Below are 12,539 nucleotides of genomic sequence, written 5' to 3' on the forward strand. Positions count from 1 at the left end.
CGGAGGGGGACCGAGGCGGCCCTGCCCACCCCTGGGACCGATGGCTGTGCTCTGCTCTGAGAAGAGAGCGGGATGCCCATGTCAGGCTGGTGACTCATGCGAGGCTGATTTTTCACACATTAACCCCACAGTCTTCACATCAACACGGAAGGCAGGTATTTCCAGCTTACAGATAAAGAGGGTGAGGCCCAGAGGCTAAGTAACATACTGGGGGCCACACAGAAAGCTGCAGGACTGGGAGTTGATTGATCTGACCCTGAGCCTGTTCCCTCTCACTGAAGGTGGGTGCTATGCCTCCAGCTTAAAGCCCCAGCGCGCCCTTTGGCCTCATCTCTGAGGGAGCAAGCGGCTGAAGCAGCAGGGCTCAGACCAGAGGGAAGAGGAGGCATCTGGTTGCCACCCTCCCATCTATGGCTGCCTCCTCCCCCTCCACAGCCAGCAAGAGCAATTCTCCCATGGGCTCCCCACTTCAGGGCAGCCCCCTCAACTCCTCCATCTGGGGGGCCATTGCGAAAGCTTCCCAGAATGCACCAGGCCAAAACTGAGACCGGAAGCGCCCCCCTCTTCCCAGTCCCCCTAGGCGTACTGGGAATCCGGAGCCTGCCCAGCTTTCTCCCCAGACCAGGGTGAACTTCATGTCCTTCTGCCTTCTGTGGCCCCCAGAAGCTCCCCCTTCTTCCCTGTCTCTCTTCCTGCTGGCCCTCTGGCATGAGGGTGGCCCTGAGTTGTGTGCAGGGAGGGTGGGACGGATTGGGTTTGGGATGGAATGCCAGGATTTAGGCATTTAGGCTCTGGACCAAGAGTCCTCGGGTCCTCGTGGGCAACCCCTGATTGTACAGGCTTTTACGAGCAAGCAGCAATTCATAAGAAAACCATCTCCTTGGGAGGACTTCCTTGGGACAGAAACTGCAGACTGATGCCAGTTCTGCCCTATCTCCATGTCAACATGGACAGAATGTACAACGGCATCCAAACCAGAATCCTAGATGCCCGCACCGAGCCTCAGCCAGTTATGTCGTCCCTCCGACGGGCAGAGAGGGCCGCAGGGAGGGTGACCCCATGTCTAGGGCACAGATGGCTCCTCTTTCTAGGGCTTGCCTTGATCTAGAGAGGTATTGCTGTGCACATTTTACAGATAAGGAAACTGAGGTTACTGAGGTTAGGTAACTCGACCAAGGTCACATATTTAGAAAGTGGTGGAACTTTTCAAAATACTAAGTTGGGGAAATGCTCACCGTTTGTAGAGAAATTTTCGATAAGGCATCAGGACATGGGTTTCCAGTTAACCCTCAGTTACCCAGAAAAATCAATTCCCCAGAATGTCCCTACATGTGCCTATGGGTTGTGCCTGCACGCACTTGGGTATCATGATTAACAGAGCTCTTGATAAATGGGCCAGACTACAGTGGGGGAAAATGTACAGAAACCAGCAACTGTATTCTCTGAATTCAGTGGTATGCTTTGAAGAGACCCCCAGATAAAAGGTAGCAAAACATAATCCTTTCAGAGCAACGGCAGGGAAACAGGGAGAAGCTTCCACCACCATTCGAGGTGCAAGCATCCATCTGGGTCCCCTGTTCGGCCCCTGACTCTCACAAGCAGCTGACCCAGTGTTGGCCAGCCACCACCTCCCGGTTGTTGCTGGGATGCTGGAGGAAGAGCAGGAGCCTGGCGGGCACAGAGAGTGCTCAACCACCAATCTGCGGTGTGGCCTTGATGGTAGCTTTCCCTCTCCAGAGCTTTGTTTCCCCGGCCATAAAATCAGGAGACTGCAAAATTTTTATGGAAAGGGCCAGATAGTGAATATTTTAGGCTTAAGGTCTATCACATATGCTTTTGGGCTTTTTTTAATGTTTGTTTTTGTTTTAGTTTCTTAAAAAATTTTTGAGTAATCTCTCTACCCAACATGGGGCTTGAACTGACGACCCTGAGATCAAGAGTCTCACACTCTTCTGACTGAGCAGGCCAGGCTCCTCATATATTCTTTCGTTCTTTTTTTTTTTTTTTAAAGATTTTATTTATTTACTTGAGAGAGAGACAGTGAGAGAGAGCATGAACAAGGAGAAGGTCAGAGAGAGAAGCAGACTCCCCATGGAGCTGGGAGCCTGATGCGGGACTCGATCCCAGGACTCCAGGATCATGACCTGAGCCGAAGGCAGTCGTCCAACCAACTGAGCCACCCAGGCGTCCCTCGTTCTTTTTTTTAAACAATACTTTAACAATGTAAAACCGTATAAAAATGGAACCAGGTGGAGAAGCTTCCGAGAATGTACCACAATAAGGCAGAACCACCTCTGCTCCCCTTCCTAACCTCAAGTTCTCATTCAGCTCCTTAAAATGGAGAGTCTCCCACCTTTATCCCAGGAGCCATGGTCTCCCTTCAGCCCTCAGGATTAATAGTCATCTCCCCATCCCGATCTAAACCATTTATAATATGGACATACTTCAATGTCACTATTAGCTGTTGCTCCAAGCCCCTAGAGTGGGACCTACCGTGGGGCCATTTTGGTGCCTTCCCCCCTGTTCCCTTTCTCCTTCCCCTCCCTGCAATTTAGTAACACAGCAGGCTAATATGCGTGTTCTGATAGGTCAGCAGCTGTGACAGCCCCGCCCACTAGCCCTGCTGGGCAAGGGGTATATGTGTGTCTCTGCCTCTGTGTCTTCCTCAGATGCCCAGCCTACCCTGCATTCCCTGACCTTGGCCTTGTCCTGTGCTTGTCCTTAGTCTTGTCCTTGTGTCCTTGGTATGCATCCACGAGGCCCTCTACGCCGCTGCCGTCTGGCGTCTGGCATCTATAGGACCGTGGGCATGAGCGCAGCTGTGTTCCTGGCCCTGCCGGAGAGCTCACGGTGATCCTGCTTACAGGGCGAATTTTGTGCTGAGGTGGTGAGCTGAGCCAAGGCGGGCAGGGCAACAGGGCCAGGCCAGGTGTTCTGGGGGCTCAGGAGGATGAACCATCAGCATCTCCTTTCCACACCTGTCCTAAGGTCAGAATGAACTTGAGTCCAGCAGGGTCCCGGAGCCAGAGACTTTCTGTGCGTGCAGAGGCTGGGGAATTGAGTGGGGGTCTGGAAGTAATCAGAATCCACAGGCTGGATGAGGGGGGTCCGTAGGACTCACTTGTTCCCCTGACCCTGGCAGTCCAGCCTGAAAAGAAATGATTAACTACTCCATATAGATCAATATTTCTTTCCTGGATAAGGGTAGTTCAAAAAAACCTCGTTAACTTGGGCCTCACTGTGTGTGCTAGGATGCTGGTCAGAGGGCAAGCTCCACTGATTGAGGGGCCTGGAAGTGACCTTGAGGGGAGGGGGTCAGTGTCAGGGATGCTGAAGCTACGTGAGGGGTCTTTTTGAGTTGGTTTGAAGCTGGTCTCTACCGTGGGAAGCCAGGCCTGTTGGAAGAGAGGGTAGAGGCCCCAGGAGTGTCAGTATGAGACTTTCAAGAAAAGTTATGAAGAGCTTCACACCTCTGTCCCCAGGAGGGTGTACAGGACCTTGAAAGCTGGTGGAGAGGGAACAGCAGAGGGAAGGGAAGGTGCAAACACAAAGAGACATGAGGGGCTTGTTGAATGACTTGAGAAGGGCAGGCCCGGGGCAGGGCCTACTGGGGTAAGAAGACAAGTTTTCCTTCAGAACACCCCAAACCTCTGGGCCACCAGGAGGATCACTGACCGCCCTGGACGCCCCGCAGAGCCAGGGGACAGCCCTTTCTGCCTAGAGCCCTTCCTGGCCCCTTTTCTGGGGAAAAAAAACAGAACTATGTGGGAACAAGGGGCTTTCAGCAAGGCCCGAGGGGCCCGCGATGCTCAGGCCCAGGAGCTCCCTGCCTGGCAGTAATTTGGGCTCGAGAGAAATATTGGCGGCCTTGGCTAACCGAATTATTCTTTCGGTTTGAACCAGCTCCCCCCTTTTGACTCAGATCCGGCCGGGCAAGGAAAGCGTTTCCGAAACCCCCCCCCCCCCCCCCCCCCCCCCGCCTGGTCCTGCGAACCCAGAGGGCGGGGGTGCAGCACCGCGGCTCCGAGGAAGGCTCCGGCGGGAATCGTGAGCCTGGGATCCCCTAGGCGGCGCCCCCTCCCCGCTCCCTCCGCCCCCGCCGCGCCCGGCCCCGCCCGGCCGCGCCCCCTCCGGCGGCCCCTCCTCCGCTGGGCGCCCTCGGGGGCTCTGGACAACCCGGGGCTCGAGCCTAGTTCGCCGAGCACGTGCTTAAGGCACCAAAATAGAAAAAGAAAATGCTTGGAAAGAATTTGATATTTCCAAACGAGCATCGAAATCGCCTTACGGGAAAAGTCAGTCTTGTGGGACTTCTTGACACTCATTTAACCGTTCAGAGTTGTTTTTATTGCAAGTTACGCCAGGGGGTGGGCACAGTGATCTTTTTCAGGGTTTAGCCTCTACCCCCGCCCCTCCATCCCCAGGGCCCTCGGGCCTCCGGGCCCCTCCAGCGGCACCCCGTGTCAAATCCCTGGGGCCACAGGGCCGCCCAGCTGTTATTTTGCAGAATTTCTCTCTCGCGGCTGCCCACCAGCAGTTCTGCTTATCACTCCTGCCACTGACTCACAAGGGGAGGAGGGGATTTCTGAGCAGTTGCAAAACTTAACCAGAATATTAGGGGTTTCATGCAGCCCTTGTTTATTTATTTTTTTAAAAAGCCCCCAAAGCCAACAAAATATGACACACAGGAGCAGGAGGGAAGGTGGGGTGGACAGGGGCCTTCCAAGACTGAATGGCCTATATGCTCATTATAGCTGGACCTGGGATCCAGGTTTCCTGTTTCCCTTCCCGGAGCCCTGGCTCATGCCGGGCCTTCTGCTTTGCTCTGGACTGTGGAGAAGAGTTGGCATATGTGGAGAGCTTCCTCCTGCCACGCACAGTTCTAAGCCCTTTACAAGAAATAGCTTGGGGGTCCCTGGGTGGCTCAGCTGCCTTCGGCTCGGGTCATGGTCCCAGGGTCCTGGGATAGAGCCCCATGTCAGGTTCCCTGCTTGACCGGAAGCCTGCTTCTTCCTCTCCCACTCCCTCTGCTTGTGTTCCCTCACTCACTGTGTCTCTGTAAAATAAAGAAATTAAAAAAAGAAAAAAGAAAAGAAAGGAAAGAGAAATAGCTTGTCTGGTGCATGTAATCGCACTAGGAGGTATAAGAGCTATTAGTACGCCATCCCCATTTTACAGATGTGGAAACTGAGCATGAAGGACTTCACTGACTTGGGGCACTTGTCTTAGGGAGAAAGATGCTCATTGCTTTCCCCACTCCACTGAGGCACAGCCGCTCAGCCACGGCAGGTCTGGGAGAATGAGTGAGGCTACTGGGAGCCTGGAACCTCCCTGCCACAGAGACCAGTGGGTCAGGGGCTTGGGGATACTGAGATCCTGAAGGGATGGAGGATGTGCTGCTTTGAATGGCATCCAGGGCCCCAGATCCTGCTCACCACCACCAAGGGGCCACTGGGAAGGGAGGCCCAGGGTTGGGGGCTCTGATCCTAGCTGCCAGCCTGGGGCCAGAGGGATGGAGCAGCCACCAGACCTGCACGGTTACCCAGCCTTGAAACTCCAAGAAAAAGGGAACATGTATGACCTCAAGGCTGAAATATAGAATATCCTGCCCTTAAAAATTGGGAAGTGCTGGGGTGCCTGGCTGGCTTGGTCGGTAGAGCATGTGACTCTTGATCTCAGGGTTGTGAGTTCGAGCCCCACGTCAGTGTAGAGATTAGTTTAAAAAAAAAAAATTAGGAAGTGCTGCCCTAGAGAAGGCCTAGAGGGTATGTGGTAGGGTGGTGGGGGAAGGCAGTGGGAGGAGGTGGAAATGGATATCCTGCCTTTTTTTTTTTTTTAAAGATTTTACTTATTTATTTGACAGAGAGAGATCACAAGTAGATGGAGAGGCAGGCAGGGGGGGGGGGGAAGCAGGCTCCCTGCTGAGTAGAGAGCCCTATGTGGGACTCGATCCCAGGACCCTGAGACCATGACCTGAGCCGAAGGCAGTGGCTTTAACCCACTGAGCCACCCAGGCGCCTGATATCCTGCCCTTTCTCTCCCTCTCTTCCCCTCCGTCATCGCCCTTCTATGGATCTTCATTGCGCACTGCAGGACAGAGAAGGCAGCTGCAACAGCAAAACCCTGCAGGCCAGCTCCACGGCTGAAGAACCCGAGGCACAGATGGGCAGCTAGGGAGAGGCAGGAGGTCTGGACAATCATCTGCCCCCTTTAGGGCGTCCGGGGAGGCCAGCATGGTGTTTCAGACGTGGGGAAGGAAGCCTCGGGGGCCGTGATCTCTCTAGTGAGTTGCGGTGGAGTGTGTATACATTTGTGTTTCTGTGTGTGAGCTATGGGTTCTCTCATGCAGGATGTGTGTGCAAATGCCCAGGTGTGTGGACACAGGTTTATACTCGTGCTCCCGGGCATGCAGAAGTGGAAAAGATGCACAGTGTGTATGGGGAGAATGTGAGTTTTGGGTTGGTGGAGTGGGAAGGAAGGAGGACCTGAGACAGGCAGGACCATTTGGACCTGGATTCTCCTTGGGTTCTCCCGGCCAGGCACTGTTTCAGACATTGTTGGGATGTCAGGAAGGGAGGGCAGGCCGCGCCTGGGGCAATCTCAGGATGCATACTACTGAGATGATGACCTCCGAGGCCTGGCCTTCAAGCATGGGATGGAGTGTGGGGAAAGGTCCGGGGAGAGTGGGAAGCTTCTAAGGGATGTTGAGTTCTTGGAGCCAATGGGGCCCAGACGACTCCAAGCCTGGAAGCTTTCGTTTTTATGTTAGCGTTCATTGGGGGAGCAGGAATTAAGGCAGCCTGCTCCACCCCAAAGCCTAGGCTCGGAGAATTGAAGGGGTTAATGGAGCCTATTCGGGTTGGAGAGGAATCGTATACCTTACCGATAATTCCTCTTGGCATCTTGGCATCCTGGCTAGACCCTAAGACCTCACCAGAGACTTCAAGACTTTGAAGCTCTTACCTGAAAACTTAGAAAACCTGATCAGGTTGGGCGGTGGGGGGGTGTCTCAGGGCCCAGCCCAGATCTCCCCTGGGGGACACACAGGGAAAGATGCCTGTTGTGCTAAGAGGTAGGGGGGATGGTGGTGGAGGATGTGTGGTTATTTATTTAATTCTTTACTTTCTTCCACAGATGGAGAATTCGCCCAGTCAGAGGCTGTTTGCCTGTTAATACCACAATAGCAGAATGGTCATTTGTTGAAGGCCTGTATGACTTCTAACCTCACATTAACCTTGATGGGTGGGGGAGATGGCTAAACCCTGTGTTACACGTGGGGAAATTGAAAATTAGAGACGGTGAGTAACTCCTGAGAGCTTACCAGCAAGCAAGGCTCACAGAGGACTGGAAAGCAGACTGCCTGGGCCGCAGAGCCTGGGCGGTTCCTATTCTAGTACCCGGGGCTGGGAGTGAGGGCAGCCTCTTGGGAACTTGTGAACTTGTGAACCTGTGTATGCTTTCCACTTGTCCTTTCGTTTAATTAATTAATTAATTAATTTTAAAAGTGCCTAACTTATTGCCAAGAGTGAAAGTGTGTAAGGACCTTAGAGCTGGGCCTGACCTGCCTCAAACCTCAGTGGCTCTGAGTTTCAGTTACTCTATGCCGCCTTGGGTGACCAGGGCAGGAAGCCAGTGGGAAGTCTCTGGGACCCAGTGGCCTTACCTAGTGAGGATCCAGAGCCCGAAGACACCTGTGTCTGGTTCACAGCTGGGACTTAACTCCTGTGATTGGCCCTGGAGATGGCTCAGACAATAGCTTCCATGAGATTGGAGACCCTTCCCCTCGCCCGCCCCTTTTCCTCTCTCCGTGTCCCCAGGCCAGTCCCCAACCCTTGATTCCAACAGTAGACCTGCAACTGCCGAGATATGGATTCTAAATCCAGGAGGAAGTGGGGGACAATGAAGAAAAGAGTATCCTAGCCACCACCCCCCCCCCCGTGTAGTCACCCCACCATTCACCTTGCAGGGCTGCTCCCCCCCCCCCCGCCCCCCGAGGGACTTGGATTCTTCCAACAGGGGGCAGCCCCAAACCTTCCCCGAAGCACTTACCAATTCGGAAACCGAGGCCTGGCGGGGCGCTCCCCACCCCCCCCATCTCCCACCCGCACGCCCCTCACTAGCTGGCCACCCGCCAGAGCCCAGGGTCCAGCTGTCAGGACCCTGGCATCCAGTCCCCGCCCCCGGGCAGGGCCAAGCCTCAGAGGAGCGCCAGCCGCGCCCCCTCCTGGCTGCGCTCCCGGCCGGGCCTCTGGAGCTTGCCTCTCCCCCTCTGATGTAAACTGATATTTTAATTCTCTTACAAGGAATGGTGTTTAGAGAAATGACTTAACCGGATTACTCATCGTCTATAATGACTTGGCCTGGCTCCGAGGCTATTCCTAGACATGACGCTTGAGGCTTTGATTCTTTCTCTCTTTACTTTTGCTACTTTTTTTTTTTTTTTTTAATACCAAGAAATTACAGCCTTGTGCCCGCGGCGGCCCCGCCCCTACACGCCCCTCGCACGGCATCCTGGGAGACGTAGTTCTCTCTCCCGCAGCTCGCCGCTCCGCGCCCCTGGCTTCCCATATCTCTGCTAAGTAGAAGCCGGCGGCGGGGTCCGGCTTGGGAACTTGTCTATGATAAGGAACCTTAGAGCAGAAACCCCTGTTGTGCGGTGATTGGGAAAGTCACTTAACCTGTACATGTCTTGGTTTACTCCTCTGTCAAATGGGAGACAGTCATACATCACAGGGTTGAAGGGACAGTGGGATTTTATTCTTAAGAGGCCGCACAGGCCCCACATTTCAAGAAGTCTGTCCTGTGCCTACGTATTGACCTCCAGTCTACTTACCACTTTGTATTGCAAAGTGACACCGAGAACCCGGCTTTAGTTATTCCCATCCCTGGGGCTTAATAGGGTCCTGGCACACAGTCGGCTTTTCCTTAATCCTTACTGTTTGCTGGCAAGCCTCTGAATTTGTCCAGCACAAACTCTCTGCTCTTTAACGCCCTCGGCTATAATATGGAGATAAATACAGTGTCCGCATCACAGGGAAAATGACATCATTGAGGTAAGATGTTTGGCATAATGTCTCATAAACACTAGTCCAAAGCATTGCCCCTTCCGAGTGCCAGGCTGTGGCTCAGAAGCTGTGTGAAGAAGGGATGGCTAACTCCCTGTGAGGTTGACAAGGGTACATCTTCTGATCCAAAGGATCAGGGCTTTGTTCTACTTGTGGTTATGGCCTCAGTGTCTAGCCCAGTGCTGGTAAGGAGTCGGACCAACTGTTGGATGAGTGAGTAAATCAAAGACTACCACTGATTTCCACAGGAGGAAGCTAAGGTTCCAACAGGTCAAGTGACTTGCCCAAGGCCACATAGCGGCTGTCTATGGAGGTATCCAAACCCCCATTTTTTCTCTTTGTCGTTCCCCTCCCTCCCAACACAAGGGAATCGGCTTTCACCCTTCAGGCTCAGGAAGGGCAGGCAGAATCTCACGTTTCCACCCTGTGAGGCCCTTGGTGGGGTGGAGGAGCTCCCGGTCCAGGGCTGGCCCCACAAAGGAAGTTGTTCCCGATCCAGCTGAAGGGCAGGGCTAAGGGGTGGGGGTGCAGTGGGGAGTCAGAGGGAACAAGCAGCTGGATATGGACATGGCTCCCTGGGTGGACAGAGCTGGGGAAGCTGGTTTTCACGTGCCCTGGGGGAAAGTGGCCAAAACTCTTCTGGCTGGAAGTTGGGCCCTTGGCAATCTTAATCTTGGCTCTATCCCTGTCCCAGCACCACACCTCCTCACTCCCTCACCCCCAGCAGGTCCCCAAAGGCTGAAAGCTATTCTTGGCTTTTTCTAAAAGAGGCATTTGAAGGCATGAGCCAATTTTTTCCATTCCTGAGCTTGGGTATCATCTATTTCGGGCGTTTGTTGTTTTCCATGAGTTGCAATGCCACTGTGAAGCCGGCCTTTCCTGGACAGCTAGCACGAGGGAGCAAGGCAGGAGCAAGGCGGGGCCAGCAGTTAAAAATACTGTTAAAAATACTTCCCGCTTCATTTCTTCTTTGAAAACAAAGCCCTGGGGGCCTTTTGCAACTGCTGAGCCTGGGAACAGAGCTTCCCAGGGCAAGAACTGGCAGTGCGTTGTTTTCTGAGTGAGCTGAACGGGTTCATGTGAGTCCCAGAAGAAGCAACACTGGCATGCTGTGTGACCTTGTGCAACGCACTTAACATCTCTGGGCCTGGTGGCTTCCTCTCTAAAATGAGGCCAGGTGAACAGATCTTGAATGGGCCCTCCAGCTCAGAGAGCTCCAGGATGAGAAGAACCTTCAGGTTTTCTTCCAAGAACCGGGCCAGCAAAGGGTCCTGGGAGTTAGGAGTTAGAAGGCAGCTTTTAGCTTTAGCTCAGTCTCTGGGAACATTTTGTGGGCTTTGGGCCCTGAAAGTATTCTAAGGTGGTCCTAAATGTTCTCAGAGGACTCATGTAATCGAAAAAAGATTAGACACCATCAAAGAGGGAGTTAAATAAAGACACTCTGGTAGATTCACACCAAGGCATGCAGCCCAGGAGTTAGGCAGATCTGTGTTCTGACATGGAGACATCTCCAAAGTCTATTGTTGGACAAAAAAGCAAGACTGGAACAGTTAGAGTTGTATCATCTGTTTAAAAACATCTATAAAACAAAGCTAAATATTTTTCTACATCGTGGATACATATATTTATGAAAATGCATAGGGAAGATTCTGGAAGATTTTACCCAATTTGATAGTCCTTATCTCTGGGGCCAGGAGGGAAATGAGTTTTGGAGTGGTGTCAGAGAGGAGCGATTTGTTTGTAATGTTTTGCAGGAAGAATGCATTTATTAGTGGGTTTATTTGTTTGCTTGTGTGTTTTTATTGACACACAGAGAGACATCAAGACATTGAGGAGCTAGGTGACTTCTCTCAGGCTGTCCTGGGCTGGGAGCCTACAGTTAGAGCGTGCAGGGGGACAGGGGCTGTGGGTGGGACATGGAGGTGTGTGACATAGAGGCTTGAGCAATGGAAGTGTTTATGCTTTTAGGGAGGCAAATGGAGATGTTGTTCCTCTGCAAGATTTATTGGCCATTGTAAATTACATTCTATAGCAAACAGTTGCCTCGGGAGGCAATTAAATTTAGATCATATTGTTCTCAGGTTGGCAGAGGCAGGTGTTGACTTGCTGAGGCTTTGCACAACAGCCACTGTCTGTAAGAGTGTGGTCGGCTGCCTGGATGGCAGAATAACCCTATTCCTTGGTGGGACGAGCTGTTGATTTGTAAAGTAGTGAGTTTCTTGTCAGAGGGGGGTATCCAGTACAGGAGGGAGGATTTGCCTATGACTGTGACCCTGAGGGGAGCAGCCAGGTCTCTATCCCAATCTTAGACAAGCAATCCTTATGGAATGGGTGAAAGTGGGACTAAAAGGGCCATTCAGCTTCCTGATGGCATTGTACTGCCGTGTCAGCCACCCCCACCACAGCCTGGAGAGTTTGGAAACGGGGAAGTGGAGCACACTAGCACAGTCACCATGATAACAGTTGTTCCGGGCAGTCACTAAATATTGTTGATGATGCATTTGTTCCTAAATCTACGGGCACTGGCTCTTACAAACCACCCCATTATGAGGGAGATGAGAGCTTACAGTGTTGTCAGCTCTCAGATGACAGAGATCTTCCATCCCAGGGTCTAACCAACCTGCTGCCCTGGTCCGTTTATTTAGGATGACAGGTGGGCAGGAATGGACACAAAAAAGTTTGGTGTGCCTGGGTCACGAAGGTTGCTCAGCCATCTGAATTTCAAGTCTGCACCTCATTCCTGGATTCCAGGACTCAGTTCAAGCTCCTTGCGGACGTCTTGCTGGCCCATCACTTCCTCACTAGGGCTATGTCTTCTCCTTATGCTCTCTCCTCCTCAGGCTATAGTCCCTGATTCTGTTAATGGTGCTGCCAAGGAATGGCTGAGGGAGATGATTAAGGAGGTCTTTCTGGAGCCCCAGTGCCTGGATTTAGCTCAGGCTCTTCCACTTACCACTTGTATTACTTGAGCCAATTAACCTCCAAGGGCCTCAGTTTTATCATACAAAATGCGGACAGTGATGGCCGGAAATACCTAGAGTTGTTATATTAGAACTAATCAACAAAAAAATATGGTGAGTGCCAACTATGAGTTAGCAACAGGGTTCCAGTCCTAGCTAGTCAAATGTTGAGACCACAGCCTCTTTTTTCTTCAAATTGTGGTAAAATATACATAACATAAAGTTTACCATTGTAATCATTTTTAAGTGTACATTTCAGTGGCCTTAAGTACATTCAGGCCACCATCCATTGCTACTTTTTCACCTTGTAAAACTGAAACTCTGTATTTATTAAACAACTCCCCATTCCTCTCTCCCCCCCCAGCCCACGGCAACCACCATTCTACTATTTGTCTCTATGAATTGTTCTTTAAGTGCCTCACATAAGTGAACTATAACAGCATCGGTCCTTTTGTGTCTGGCTTATTTCACTGAGCATAATGTCATCAAGGTTCTTCCATGTAGCACGTGTCAGAAT

The sequence above is a fragment of the Mustela putorius genome, unplaced genomic scaffold (assembly GCF_011764305.1).
Source record: "Mustela putorius furo isolate JIRA1106 unplaced genomic scaffold, ASM1176430v1.1 tig00000281_pilon_pilon_pilon, whole genome shotgun sequence".
Classification (NCBI taxonomy): Eukaryota; Metazoa; Chordata; class Mammalia; order Carnivora; family Mustelidae; genus Mustela; species Mustela putorius.